The 16008-nt window shown below is 44.4% G+C and overlaps 1 protein-coding gene across 1 annotated transcript in view; it reads left to right on the top strand.

Moving 5' to 3' along the window:
• The window catches only part of LOC122805772 (synaptonemal complex protein 1-like), a 2217039-nt gene that overhangs the window by 2063531 nt on the left and 137500 nt on the right, over nucleotides 1-16008 (top strand). The window lies entirely within an intron of this gene.

The raw sequence follows: 16008 nt of genomic DNA, 5'->3' as shown, positions 1-16008 counted from the left end.
CAGCAAATGGAAGAGGTTTTTCCATCTGGGCTCATCAAAATCACCTCGCTCCTTTTATGGCTCCCTTTCCTGCTGCTTTAGACTTTTTTACGTTATATTTTTCGTAATGGAGCTACTTTTTCTACTGGTAAGGTACAATTGGCAGCAATTTCAAAATTTCACATTAGAGAAAATTAATCACCTTTGGCCTCATCTAAGTTGTGCAAAACTTTCCTTAAGGGCAACTTTCTTCTCCATCTTATCAAGGGTCTCACTTCTCCATGGGACCTTACCATGGTCTTTCAAGCACTGATCGCACCTCCCTCTGAAGCAGAAGCTAAGTTTGATTTGAAACTCTTGTCATTGAAGACTGCTTTCTTAGTAGCCATCACTTCAGCTAAAAGAATGTCTGAACGTCAGGCATTAGCTATTAAGTCACCTTACTTGATCTTCCACAAGGATAGAGTAACTTTACGTACCAACGCTTCTTTCATGCCCAAGGTTGCATCTGAGGCTAACATTAATCAGGTCATCAATTTCCCAGTTTTCTACTCCAATTTTCAAAATAAAGGGGAATACAAACTCCATGTGTTAGATGTACATAGGCAATGACATTTTTATTTGGATAGAACTAAACACTTCAGGAAGTCTGACCAGCTCTTTGTTTCCTATTCAAAGGCTAATTTTGGGAAACCAGTTTCCAAAGTGACTCTGCCTAATTGGCTTACAAGCTGCATTTCACTTGTTTATTCCACTGGAGAAATGCCCATACTTGTGCCAATCAAGGCCCATTCTACCAGGTCAGTATCCATTTCCGCTGCTTTCTGGTCTAGAGTTCCTATTGATATTTGCTCTGCAGCTACTGGGTCAAATTCACATGCCTTCATATCTCACTACAAATTGGACATTATTTCCAGGAACAGGGCCTCCTTTGGTTCTGCTGTGCTCCAGAATGTCCTTCCATAAGGGCCTGCCAAGAGTTATGTAGCTGGGGACTCAAGTCCCACAGGTTGAAGTTCAAATGAAAAACAACAACTTCAGATAAAGAAGTTATGTACTTACCATGACGTTCCATCTCTGAGTTGTTGCTTTTTCATTTGTGTTCAACCTTCCCTCCCTCCATCCCCCTTCCAAAATCTTTTTTAGGACCTGACAGATATTGTTATGGACATCCCTGTATCTGTTTGAGCTCCTGAAGTACTTTTTGTTCTGTTCTGTTCTGTGACATGTTTATTACCTTGGATGGTACACAATAGATAGCTTGTGAGGAGCAAAACCCATCTGAGGGATGAAGGGAGAGCAGGGCAGTATGTGTAGAGTAGGAGCTCAGATTTTCAGATCCTAGAGCTATAGTATATGGCCGAGTCAGATCCAAACCCACAGGTTGAAGACAAATGGAAAAGCAACAACTCAGATGGAACGTTATTGTAAGTAGATAACTACTACTTTTTTTTTTGTACTGTAACTGTTTTCCTTTTTTTCCAGTATGGCTGATAAACCAACTGGATTCAAAAATGCACTTCCTGTGGGCATAAGATCCCCAATTCCGATGCTCACAGGGAGTGCATTTATTGCTTAGGCCCAGCACATGTGGATTCTCCCTGTGCTATTTGTGCAGCCTTCAGTACTTGAGGTATAATCTGGGGAAACCAGCTGATTTTAAAAGGTGGTCTCTCTGCTTCACCTTCCTCCAAAGGTACTTCTTCAGGGGCTCAAACCCCACCTCTCAAAAATCTAAGGAGCCCAGAAAGCACCATAAGAGATGTCTTGCCTGGACTCCTTCACAAAGGTCTTCATCAGAACCACCCAAAAAGGTTCCTAAATTATCGGATCTGAAGTCTTAGGAGCCAACATAGTCTGTGGCTTCATCTCCTTGGATCCATGTTCCCAGGTTTTCCCCATAATTATTTTTTCTGAGGCTGAGGACCCCCTTCTTACAGGAAATTCCCAAGAAGTCTTCTAAACCACTATCCACATCCTCTTCTGTTAGGTCCTCTTGTAGGCTTTCTGAAGTGGAGGTGGACAGGATGATGAAATTCCTCAAGGCACAGATCCAGATGGGGGGTTTTGCCAGCTCCATCCCCCACAGGATCCGTGAGATTCCATCCTGCCTTTCTTTCCATTCATAGGTTGGTACTAGGCTTTTGGCCCTAGAGCCTATACAAGCCCAGCCAAACAATTCCCCGGATATTTCTTCCCACAATGTTTACTTCCCTGGACCTCTGTCTAGCAGGGTGACTGACGTGATCCCCGGCATGAATTTGCTATCTCCCATCCAATCGTCAAGGTTCCTTTTGAAGAGGGCTAAGGAGGCACTCTGCTTGACATGTATAGGTAGTCTATTCCTGAAAATAGGGAGTTTCTGGGTCAGAAACCTATCCCTCCAGCCTAATTTTGTTCATTGTGATGACAAGGTTTAGATCCCAGGAGTCTGTGGCTTTGAGGGATTGGGATTTCTTTAAGTGGAGCATGTCCAACAGCTCAGGGTTTGACATGGCCTTGTATGTTAAGCAGGGATCGCCTCTGAGTAAACAATATACCACAGAGTATAGCTGGAGTTTTTTTAGATGGTCAGCATAGGGCATCTACTTTAGGCCTGTGATTCTTTTAGTGAGGTATTTCTGCGGCCTTTCCAGCTGTTGCAGATGTCTTGTGAAGTACATACCAAATGGGGTGTTGTACTCTATAATGGGTCTAATGAGGGATGAATACAGTGGGACAGTGACCTCCTTTTTTCTGGATGAAAAGCCCTTAGTGATGAGGTCTGCAACATAGAAGGATTTCCTGACTGTTGTGGCGATTTGGTTATCGAAGGTGAGACCACTGTCCACCTGTGTCCATAAGTCTCTCATCACACTTTCAGTGTTAGTGTACTGCCACCTATGTGGTAATTCATGGGTACATGTTTTTCCCCAAAGGGGATAACTATACATTTCTTGGCATTAAGCTTGAGCCCATAGCTCTGGCACCAAGCATCTGTTTCTGTAAGGCCCTTTCGTAGAATATCCACATCATTTTGGGATTCAATAATGGCTTCCAGTTTGCAGTCATCTGTGAACTTTGTTAGCCAGAGTCCCTTAGTGTTGGCCTGTACTTCAGAGAAGTAGATGCCAAACAAGAGCAGTCCCAGGACTGACCCTGAGGTACTCCACTTGTCTGGATCTGGATTTAAAGTCAGCTACCTTTACAGTCTGGGTTCTGTCAGTAAGCCAGTTGGCAACCCATCAAGTGACGTAGGGATTTATGCCCAGCTTAGTAAGTTTATCTATAATTCCAGAGTGGGGGATGGTGTCGAAGGCATTGGTGAGGTCCAGATAGGCTGTGTGGACTGCCTTACCCTCGTCCACAGCTCTGGAGACTGATTCAAAGAAGTCGATCAGGTTCAGGAGACGAGATCGGCCCTTCATAACCCAAACTGGGTGGGGTCCAGTGTTTGAAGGTTGCCAATGTCTTTGTTTATAAGTGCCATGATAATGCATTCCATGCCCTTGCAGATCAGGCTCGTCAGACTGATGGGACTATAGTTCCCCAGATCCAAGGTGGATCCCCCCTTGTGGAGTGGGATAATTCTAGCTGTGCATCACTCAGTGGGCATGAAGCCTGAGGTGAGGCTATGATTAAACATGACACTTAGGTGAGGTTACTCCTTCTCCGATCTGACCACCCATTTTGGAGTCCAAAGATCCTAAGGTCCCAGGAGTTGATGCATTGGATCCGACAGTTCTTCCTACTTTGACTCCAAGTTACCTCCCTGACCCTATCAGCTCTGACTGCGTTGGAACACGAGAACTCTAGGAGCCGTCACATCAGCATCTGATCCTAGGGGTTGACTTCACCTCCGAAGTTTTGGGAGCCACCGCTTCCCCTTGGAACCTCAGTGTTTGATAGCTCGGTTACAACCCCCCCTCCCAGCGCGAGGGATTGTTGAGACTCCAGGATTGTCTGCTCTGAGAGTCTCAGCTCTGGGAAGAAGTCCTTGGTTTCTCGAGATCCCTTTGCCTTCAAGGTGGTGGAGAGGGTTTTTTCTCAGCCGAGAATGGCATTGCCTCTCTCATTCTTGGAATCATGTTCTGTTCCTTCTTTGGATCCTGTGCTTGAGCCTTCACATCCTCTACCTCAGGGACAGAATAGCTTCCAAACAGTTCCACCTACAGAGCTCCCTGTCTCTTTCAGTACCTCCCTGGAACATCCCACTGAGGAGGTTCCTCATAAGAGTACATAAAAAAAGAAGCACCTGGATTCCCCACAGGAATCCCTCACAGACGACACCGACTTTGATGAGGGGGAAGGATCCACTAGATCTCCACCAGATGATGTCTCATTTGGAGACATCCTGGAGATCCTTAGCCAGAAAGATGGTTGGTCTGCCCAAAACTCTTCCCAGGAGGAACTGGTATTTTTGGAAGCCTTCGGAGCTGGCCCATCTACATTTTGGGTTACCTCCCTGTGGATGAGCTTATAGATCTTATGTCCTGCAGGGTGAGGAAGGAACTGGACTCTGTGGAACCTATCCTGAAACAATGGGATAAAATATTTAGTGCACCAACAGATAAACAGCACTAGACAAAAGGAATTCCTTTAGATGCCATGTTTCTTGTGGCAGCCATGAAGAAGGAGCTAGGAGAACAAAGCTTCACTTTCCGTCCCCCTAACAGAGAGTCTAGGGCTTTAGACAAATTTGGGAAGCAGATCTGTGCATCAAAAACATTTGCATTGTGATCACTAAATTTCCTGGCACACTTCACCAGATTATAGAGGGACTTAATAAAGGAACTCTCTAATTCTGCCCCAAGATCTATGCTGCAGAGGAACAGAAAAACTTTTCCTCGAGAATGGCCAGCCTACAGTCCATTTCGAATGCATCCATGAGGTTAATCTTGCATGCCGCAAAGGGTACCTCAAGGGTGGCCGGTTCAAGCACAGCCATAAGGAGACATGCCTGTTTGCAGCTATATGACTTCATGGAACCTTTCAAGGCATCATTCTTTAATGCTGCCTTTGATGGATCACCATTGTTTGGCCCAGCAGAAAGAGACTCTCTGCCAGAGTGAACAGGATGCAAAGACCTGGTCTGCCATTGGAATTCACTTTCTACCCCACAGAAACTCTTTTCCTAGGAACCAGAGCGGTGGTAAGAAAATGTGGTTCATGAAGTCTTAAGGTCCTTTCCATGGGTCACATGAGGATTTTCCCCCTGAGGCAGAGGGGGAAAACAATTATAATGGTAGACACTGCCTGTGTGACAGAGGTGGTCCACAGAATCAAGGATCTCGCAATTCTTTCTTGAACAGGTCATTCCAGTGCTCCTGAAAGGTTACCTGACTGTCCCTCTGTGGAGGCCATCAGGAGCACCTATCCTTGCACCAAGAAACCTGGATAGCCATCACAATGACCTTATGGTGCAAAGGATCATATCTGGAGGATACGTCATTCCCTTTTACAACTTCCAGTGAAACAAAAGAAAATTCTTCCCGATGTTCCACCCAATTAGAGAGATCTAGCAGCTCAAGAAATTGCAAAGTTGCTAAACAAGGGAGTCATCAAGGAGGTCCCAAAAGACCAAACAGGATCTAGAATTTATTCAAGGTTCTTTTTAGTTCCAATAAAGACAGGGACCTGAGGCCAGTTCTGGACCTAACTCATCTGAATCAATTTGTAAAAAACTCCAAATTCTGGATGGTAACGGTCGTCCATTATACCATACCTCTTCTTCAGAAGGACAACTGGATGTGCTCAATAGACCTTCATGATGTGTTCTATTACATCAGAATGAACAGAAGCTCTCAAAGATATCTCCAGTTCAGGCTGGGAGCCAGTCATTACCAGTTCAGAGTCCTGCTCTTTGGTCTCACCACAGCATCTAGGGTGTTCATCAAATGTATGGCAGTGGTAGAAGCTCACCTGTGACTGCTCATATTCTGAGTGTTTCCTTATTTAGACAACTCTCTCCTGACTGCTCCTACCACGCATCTACTTATAAAAGCCAGAGATTTTCTGCTCCTCCTAGTACCTGCAATGGGAATCACCATCAGCATGCAAAAATCTCATCTATAACCAATCCAAGTGATAGATTTCATAAGGACTTGCTTGGACACACTGTACTGCCTAGCCTTTCTGCTTCAGAACAAGATTTTTACATTGAGAACACATGTCAGGCAGGTCCTTTCCATTTCAACGCCCCCAGCAAGACTGATCCTTGAAGCATTACGTTTGATGGCTGCCACTATAATTTTGCTTCCCAGAGCTTGCTTACACATGAGAATTCTTCAACAGACTGTAGCAGTGTAACGGTCCTTTCATTGCTATCCTTTGAACCATCTGATAAAACTGTCTTATGTGTACAGAAATTCTCCTTTGGTGAATCCACACTGAAGAAATCCAGTGAAGGCATCTGTTTATCCTTCCTATTACCATTGCCACATTGACCATGGACACCTTCCAGTTGGGGTGGGGGGGCATTTGCTGGGGTGGATGGTCCAAGGCATGAGGTTGACACAAGAGACCAGTCTGCATATCGGCATTCTAGAGTTAAGAGTGGTGCTTCTAGCATTGCAGGCCTTTCAGGGCTTTCTTCCTGTAGGGGACTGTTGCAGTACAAATGGACATGTCAGTAGTCTGGTACATCAACAAATGGGGGGAACCAGATCGTATCCCTTCTGTTGAGTAGCAGTGAGGGTTTGGCAATGGATAGTTTTTTCCAGCGTCTTCCTAGTAGCAATGCGCATATCTGGGAAGTGGCCCAGCAGGACCATCCTTATGCCTCATAAGTGGTCTCTCAAACAATCAGTGGCAAACATGATCTTCCACAAGTGGGGTCAAGCTTGCTGTGACCTATTTTGCATCCCCCTCCAACAACAAATGCAACAGTTTTTTTGCCCTGATCCCTCCTCAAGGACAGTCACAGAGAAATGCTGCAATTCGCGTTTGTCCCTCTGATCTCCTTTATGCTTATCCCCAGATTTTTTCAGAAAGCACTACTGGTGAAGAGCAGAATGATCCTCATTGCTCCCTTTTAGCCTCGACAGGTATGGTTTCCACTTCCTTTGGACTCACTTAATGTATTCTCCTTGGACAATGGACCCCAGTCCAGACCTCCTATCTCATCCATCAGGACAGATTCACCCAGATCTTGTATGTCTCAAACTGACTGCATGGTTTCTGCAATTCCGATGATGGATAGGTACTCCAGGCTTTCCTCTCCAGTTTGAAAAATGTTGGTATCTTCCCATAAAGCTTCCACTAGAAAAATCTACTAAAGTAAATGGAGAAGATGCACTATTTGAGCTCACCAGAAACAATTAGATCCCTTCTCTGCTCCAATCCTAGCATTACTGGATTTCTTGCTTCAATTTTCCAGGATAGAGGAAGTTTCTCCACTATTAAAGTTCAGTTGGCAGCTATCTCCAACTACCATATTGGGGATAATGTTTCTTCATTAGCATCATCTAAACTGGATAAAAGGACAAAATGATTGCCTTCAACAATTGGCTAAGCTTCTGATGTCATTCTAAGGGGATCCAGTATCTGCTTGGGATGACATGGTCGACAGACCACGATGCTTTGCCACAGATGGCCTGCACCTGTTGCCCCTGGGATTCCGGATACTGGCTAAAGCTCTTGCTGCCCCTATAATGCCTTTTTTAGGCAAGGTTCAAATGACAAATTCACCACCGTAACAGGGACAGACAAGCAAAAACTGAGGGTAATGCTATTCAATGCTAGAAGTCTGAATCTCAAAATGTCCTCACTCGAGGCACTCCTTAAAATGGAGAACATAGATATCTGTGCAATGACTGAAACCTGGTTCAAGGCTCCAGTGAGTACCCCTGCACTACCAGGTTATAACTCATACCACACTTTTCAGCCATGTAACCTGGACTGAAACACCAAAGACGGAGGTGTCCATATTCATTAAGGATATCCACACCTCCGGGCTAGTTGCTCAGCATAATGCATCCGAGGTTATCCAAGTGTAGCTAACTCTGGGCAAAACTGCAATCCAAATTGTAGCTTGCTACAGATCCCCCACCATGCCCCAGGATTCCCATTCCTCTTTTCTTGATGTGCTGGAAAATATTAGGGTTCATCCAAACACCCTAATAATGGGTGACTTCAACTACCCCACCATTAACTGGGAAAACTACTCGTGTACCAACTCCTTAGCTCAACGCTTTCTGGAATTCATAAACTCCAATGCCCTGGGTCAACTTACCCACACCCCCACCAGGGGCAACAATATCCTAGACCTAGTTATTACCAGCATGAGTGACCGGTGTTCCACACCTGAAGTCAACTCCTCGTTGGTCCGATCCAACCATAAACTAATCACTCTTGATATCCACACCCCCCCCCCCCCTTTAAGGAAACCACAGTAAAAAAAAATTCTCCAAAGCCAACTTCAGGCTTCTTGAGACAGAAGTGGTGAACTTCGTGACACCCATGCAGCTGGACAGTACAGTTACAACTGCTGAATCCTACACAAATGCACTCTATAAACACTTACACAAGTGCATGGATCGTGCTATCCCAAACAGAACTAAGATGCTATCCTCCAAAAAAAGGAAGCCAATCTGGTGGTCCCGTGCCATAAACAAACTGTACAACAGAAAGAAGAAACTGTTGCAAAAGAGAGTAAAATCTCATGAGTGGAGGAGCTCCTTGGTCAGCCTCAGTAAGAAGCTGAGATCCCTTATAAGATCCTCCAAAGCTAGCTACGAAAACAAAATCGCCATTAATTGTAAGGACAACCACAAAGCATTCTATAGCTATGTCAAGAATTTCGATGGCAACACCCAGATCTGCTCTGAGTTACAGCACAACGGCACGAAAATTACAGAACCAGCTGATATTGCCAACATCCTGGCAGATAGGTTTAGTGCTAACTTTACCCCCCCACACACACACACACACACACACACACACACACACACACACACCCTAAAGGGCCCATATCTATACAGGAAGAATGCAGAGTCCCTGTAATCACAACTATGCAGGTAAAAGCTGCACTCTCTAAAGCCAAAAATACATCATCCATGGGACCGGACAACATCCCAGGCTGAGTTTTACACGAACTTCAGAATGAACAGGCTCCCCACTTAATCACCATGTTCAATAATAGCCTGGCATCACGCTTTGTGCTCACTGAATGGTGCACATCAACAGTTATCCCACTCCACAAAGAGGGAGCCACCACTGATCCCAGGAACTGTCGACCTATTAGCCTGACAAGCCTGATCTGCAAGGCCATGGAATGTATCGTCATGGAACTCATAAACAAATACATTGGTAACCTTCAAACTCTGGATCCCATCCAGTTCGGGTTTGTGAAAGGCAGATCATGCCTCCTGAACCTGATCGACTTCTTTGAGGCAGTCACCAAAGCCGTAGATGAGGGTAAGGTGGTTCACACAGCCTATCTTGACCTCGCCAAGGCTTTCAACACCATCCCCTATTCTGAAATTGTAGCTAAACTCACTAAACTAGGTATAAATCCCTATGTCACAAGATGGGTTGCCAACTGGCTCATTGACAGAACCCACACTGTAAAAGTTGCAGACTCCACATCTGACCTCAAAGCAGTGACAAGTGGTGTACCACAGGCTTCTGTCCTGGGACCTTTCCTGTTTGATATCTACTTCTGTGAAGTCACATTGCCACAGTAGTCAGGAAGTCCTTCTACGTGGCACACCTCATCATAAAAGGGTTCTCCTCTAGGAAAAAGAGGTCATTGTTCCCCTCTACTCAACACTCATTAGACCCATTATAGAGTGCAACGCCCATTTTGGAATGTACCTCACAAGACATCTGCAGCAGCTGGAAAGGCCACAGAAGTACCTCACAAAGAGGATTACTGGCCTCAAACAACTGCCCTACACTGACTGTCTCAGAAAACTACAGCTTTACTATGTAGCATATCACCTACTCCGAGGTGATCTCTGCCTAACATATAAAGCTATGTCAAACCCAGAGCTGTTGGACATGCTACACCTAAAGAAATCCCAATCCCTCCGAGCTACACGCTCTTGGGACCTAAACCTTGTCATCACAATAAACAGGACATGCTTGAGGGATAGATTCCTGTCCCTGAGACTTCCCATACTCTGGAACAGGCTACCCATCTATGTCAAGCAAAGTTCTTCATTAGCTCTCTTGAAGAAAAATTTTTGAGTGGATGGGAAATAGGAAATACACCCCGGGGATCACTTCTGTGTCTCTACTCGACAGTGGCACAGGAAAATAACTTTCTTGGGTGGCGTAAGCCAGGGAACCTTGTTGGCTAGGCTTACGTAGGCCCTTGGGCCGATAGCCTAGTACATACCTATGAACCTCTGAACCTATGTCTTGGGGGTAACTTCTTACTTAGCCTCCAATAAAGGACCCTACTCCACCTTGGGATCTCACCATGGTTTTACAAGCCTTTGTGCATTCCCCTTTTGAACCATCACCTAAGGTAGATCTCGCATTTCTTTCTTGGAAAAAATGTTTTTTGTAGCTATAGCCTCTGTAAGATGAGTATCAGAACTTTAAGCACTATCTTCCAAACTACTGTATTTGATTTTTCACAAAGATAGTTGCCTTACACACAAATCCTTCCTTTTTGCCAAAAGTTGCCTCTGAAAATAATATCAGTCAGGTAATCAATTTACCAATTTTCTTTCCTTAACTTGAAAATGAAGGGGAATATACTCTTCATCTTCCCGATGTACATAGACAATTTCGGTTTTACCTAGACAGAACAAAAGCATTCAGAAAGTCTGAATAACTATTTGTTTCCTTTTTTAAAATAAGAATGGGAAGGTCAGTTTCTAAGACTACCCTGGCCAAATGGATTATAGACTACATTTCCTACATGTACTCTTTGAAAGTTATTGCATTCAGTACCTAGACAATTGAAGGCACATTCAACCAGGTCAATGTCTACTTCAGCATCTTTTTGGTCAAAAGCCTGTACTAATGACATTTCTGCAGCTGCCTCTTGGTCAAATACTCGTACCTTTATTGTGCATTACAAATTAGATATCTCCAGGAATAGAGCGTGCTTTGGTTCCATGGTGCTCCGGAACTTCCTTCCATGAGGGCCACCCAAGGTTACTGTGGCTGGGGACTCTGTCCCATTGGTTGAGGAACAAATGAAAATGACATCAGGTAAAGAAGTTATTTACTCACCATAAAGTTCCATCTGTGTTGTCCATTTTACATTCTTCCTCAACCAATGGGTTTGGATCTGACACTCAGATGTGACTTGGCCACTTTCTAAAGATTCTAGGATCTGAATCTTGAGCTCCTCCCTTACCCATAATGCCCCTGACCACTAAAGTACCTCAGATCGAGTTTTCTGCGATTATATACATATGATACAATAATAAGGCTGTGACAGGAAAGTGATAGCTGAAATATCAGTTGCTCAAACACAAACTGTGTTTTTTAGCAATGCTTCTGTTAAGTCTGTCCAAAAGAAAACGACAGGGGGAAGGAGGGGGAAGTTGAGGAAGAATGAAAATGGGCAACACCGAATGAACATTATGGCGAGTACATAACTTCTGAAGAAGTTTGCTTCATTAGCTCCCCATCTGATTCTTACCCTTATACAGTAATGCTCCCCCAGATGGTGCTCCCAGAATGCAGACATACAGGTGGAAGCACCTAGACTCCTCAGCAGAGTTTTTCACCAAAAATACTGACTTAGAAGAAGGGGAGGATTCCCTCCCATTCTCACCCATTCTCTCTCTGAAGATGTCACATTCAGTGACATTTTAGGGTTAAACAGAGAGGAGGTTGGAGTCCCAAGAACCTTTATCAGATGAGTTAGTATTCTTAGAGGACTTAGGATATGGGCCAACATTGTCCAGGGTGGTACCTCCCGTTGACCCATTTATTGATCTCACAGCTCAGTGGGCATGGAAAAGCCCATCATTAAGAAAAGCCAACCAAATATTGTACCAACAGACAGGAAGTACTGGAGTAAGGGTCCACATGTTGTTGCTGTGGTGGTGGCAGCAGCCACTGAGAAATAGTTATTGGAAGAAAGCTTGTCTATTCATCCCTCTAACAGAGAATCTAGGGCAATGGACAGATTTGGGAAGTGGGCCTGTGTATCAGTGACTTTTTACCCCTAGATCGCTCAGAAAACAGTGGACTCCAAGCATTTCACCCTTCAGTCCTCATCTAATGCGGCTACGTCTCTGCTATCTAATACAACCGATGGTAAGGCCAGAGAAGCAGGCACTGGCATTACCATGTCTCACCACATCTGGATGCGATTTTGGGAAGGCTTTATTTTGTCCTTTATTAATGCCACTTATGATTGTTCTGTCTTGTTTGAATGAAAGTCAAGGATGTGATGTCATTCTGGAATCCATCACTAAAATAATGTTTAATACTAGGTGAGACTAAAGTCAAAGATGTTTTTGATACCTGAAAGAGAAGGAAGACCACTCACTTACTTCATCTTGCCTTGCTCTAGTAAGTGGCCAGGGAATAGTAGCTCTTTACATTATTCAGGAAAATATAGTGAGATTAGTTAAGTACTGATGTTATGTTGTCCCTATCTCGCATTCCTTCTTGTTGGTTGGGTTCAGAGCCGACCCTCTGCTCTGACTCAGCCGTATTCTAAACCTCGTGAGCTTCCACTGGCTCGACACTAGACCCTATCCCATCATGCCTAGCGGTAGTTACCCAGATCCCGTTTGCTGCTTGAAGCTTCAAGATTGCTGGATACTGGGTCAGGCTAAGTTTTTGAATTTTATTATATTCTGTATTTAAATCTTTATTTTTCTAGGTCCAAAACTGCTGACGACACTTTTGTTAAGCTAGTTGCCAGTCCACCGGTACTCAGTGAAGCACCTTTGCAGCCCCTGATACCCGCTTCTACAGATTCGCAGGCCTCTACTGAGACCCATTCGGAGTCCGGTATGCCATGAGATGCTTCTTCTACTATAGAACCTGTGGATGTCTCTACCTAGGATGGGTCCGGAGCCGCTGTGCAGGCACCAGCTTCTGAGGGTGCATTCAGGCCTTCTGATGTTCGTATTAAACTGACCACTTTGTTACTGACTAAAACTACAGAGTTTCTCAGGCCCAAAGTTCACACTACGCCTAGGAAACCGATGAACAAAGTGCATTCTCAAGCTCCCATGCCATAGAAACAAATGCTTAGAATGGCTGAAGACCTTATTATTTTAATTAGGGGAAGCCAGTCTTCCCACTCCAAAAGACAAATAATTGGTTTTCCTTCTGATTCTATAGACCATGAGTCCGATGACTCTGACCCCTCTGATTACCAGGGCATACCCTTATCTACCTATGAGGATTCAGATGCAGAGGATTCCATTCCCTCTGCCTCCCCATCCAAAGGACTTTTCTTTCGATGAAACCTTGCATCCCTTAAGAGAGCATTTCCATTGGGAATGCCAGGACTACCCACAGTCCAAAAAGAGACTCAGAGAATTTTTAGACTTGCCTCAGCACAGGCCTCTAGCTATACCCCCTGTCCTGGATATTGTAAATGATGTCTTCATGGAATCTGGTATTACCCCTGATACTTTATCACCGGCTCCTAGAAAGCCCAACAGGTACTACAGAGTACCTGTTTCTCACAAATTTCTCTTTAAAAATCACACTACGGATCCAGAGACCATTTCCCAGGAACCTAAAGGTATTAAGGCTACTACAGCCAAAAACCCTAACCCTTTGGACAGGCATTCTAAGGCTCTAGACAGATGGGGTAAGAAGGTATATACCCCTGCAACTCTTGCCATCAGGGCTTTAAATTGCCAGTTTCACATGTTGAAGTACCAGCAGCATATTATGGAACTAATTAAACAAAAAATGTTGATTCCTGATTGTGCAGAAAATAAAGATTTACAAGAGTTAATGCATTCTGCAAACCAAGTTAGTAAACATAAAAAACAAAAACTGTGAGTACACCTATTAGTGCTGTCACACTATACCGGAAAACAACCACTGCTGGTAAACGGAGCACTTCTCAAAAACTTTCGAATTTATTAAATCCACAAAGCAGTTAAAAACTTCAGACCAAAAAACGAGTTTAGTGCTTTCACCCAGTTCTGAAGAAGCCCAGGTATTGGGTGAAAGCGCTAAACTTTTTTTTTTTTTTTTTTTTTTTTTTTTTGAGAAGAGCTCCGAACATATTTTGCAGTGTGGTTTTGATGCCTTAGAAGCATCTTGCAGGGCTGCTGTCAATGGGGTCTGCTGAGAAGGCATGCTTGGCTGAAGGAACAAATCTTGCCAGACCATGTCAAAACAAAATTACTAGATGCTCCTTTAAACCAAGAATGTTTGTTTGGCACAAAAGCAGAAGAAATTCTTAAAAAGATGGAGGAAAAAGCTAAATCTATGCAAACTGTTAAAGATTTCTTACAGGTACAGCCACCTATTCAGTAGGCATTGGCCTTCTAAAAACTAGTTCTTTCCAGTCCCTCCCAGACCTTCTCAGTCCAAACCCAGGGTCAACAGACCACAAAGACTGTAGTCTCAGAGGATGTAGAGATCTAAACAATGGAGTGCTCCCACCTCAAAAAATAGGGAGTGGTAAGCCAACCCCTTATGGAAAAAAGTTCACAATGACTTGTCTATCATCCTTCCCAGCCATGCCCAGGTACTTGTACCCCTAGGAGGAAAACTCGCCCTGCATGCAAAAAACTGGAAGTACATTACCCAGGACCGATGGGTCCTAAACATTGTATCCCAGGGATACAGATTCTACTTCCTCTCACTGCCAACCCCAGGCAGGTTGCCAGGCTTTCCTCCAAACCAGTGGGCAGAGGCTCAAAAGCAAGTACTTTCTCTTATCATTATCAGGGCTGTTCAGCCTGTTCAATAGAGCAAAGGGACAGGGTTTCTACTCCAGACTATTCCTGGTGCCCAGAAAAGAGAACTCTTGGCACCCTATCCTGGATCTGTCCATTCTCAACACCTTCCTGGTGGTACCAAAATTCAAAATGCTTACACTCCAACAGCTGCTTCCTATGCTAACCAAGGGCTCCTGGCTGGTCACCCTAGACTTAAAAGAAGCTTATCTGCACATCCCCATAAGGGAATCTTGCAGGAAATATCTGCGTTTAAGGACAGGCTCTGTGCACCATCAGTTCTCTGCACTTCCCTTTGGCTTATCTACTGCGCCCAGGGCATTCACAAATTGCCTGGCTTCAGCCATTGCATACTTCAGGCAGAGAAATATTCAAATTTACCCATACTTGGACAATTGCCTGATTCAGGCCGACAGTCAGGAATTGCTACTTCAGCACCTGACGTTTGCAAAGAAACTACTAACTTCTCTGGGGTATACCATCAACAAAAATAAATCACATCTGGTACCCAGCCAAACGATTGTATTCCTGGGAGCAAGCTTGAACACAACTTCCCAGATGGCATTCCTCACTCCAGAAAAGCAGGTTTATTTGACAAATTACTTCAAAGTACTGGCCACCAAAACCCAGCTATCAGCAAGAAAAGTACTGCAAGCTCCAGGGTTCATGGCCTCATGCATTCTATTAATTCTCTATGCAAGACTGCATATGAGGAAACTTCAGTGGTACTTTAAAAGTCTCTGGTGTCAACATTCTCAGGACCTGGAAACACTGATTCATATCATTCCTTGTCTAAGGACAGAGTTCCTTTGGTGGGCAGAGGCTTGCAACCACAACAAGGGACTCCCTTTCATTCAACCCCTCACCACCCAAACCCTGACAACAGATGCATCAGACTATGCATGGGCGGCTCACATGGCAGGCAAATGCATTCAAGACAAATGTAGCCCAGGACAAATTCACCTGCATATCAATTAAAATGAAATGTTAGTTGTACAGAATGCACTGACAGCCTTCAAATACCTTATCCTTCCAGGATGACTCTTGATAAAGACAGACACCACAGTTATGTGGTACATAAACAAGCAGGGGGGAACTCATTCCTACCCACTCTGCAGGTTAGCCATGGCCCTGTGGAACACATCCTTGAGCAAGCAAGTTCACCTGCAAGCTCAATGCCTGCCAGGCAAACAAAATT

This window comes from Protopterus annectens, chromosome 7.part0, assembly GCF_019279795.1.
Source record: "Protopterus annectens isolate FY-2018-M chromosome 7.part0, PAN1.0, whole genome shotgun sequence".
Lineage (NCBI taxonomy): Eukaryota > Metazoa > Chordata > Ceratodontiformes > Protopteridae > Protopterus > Protopterus annectens.
This window is presented reverse-complemented; position numbering and strand designations above follow the sequence as displayed.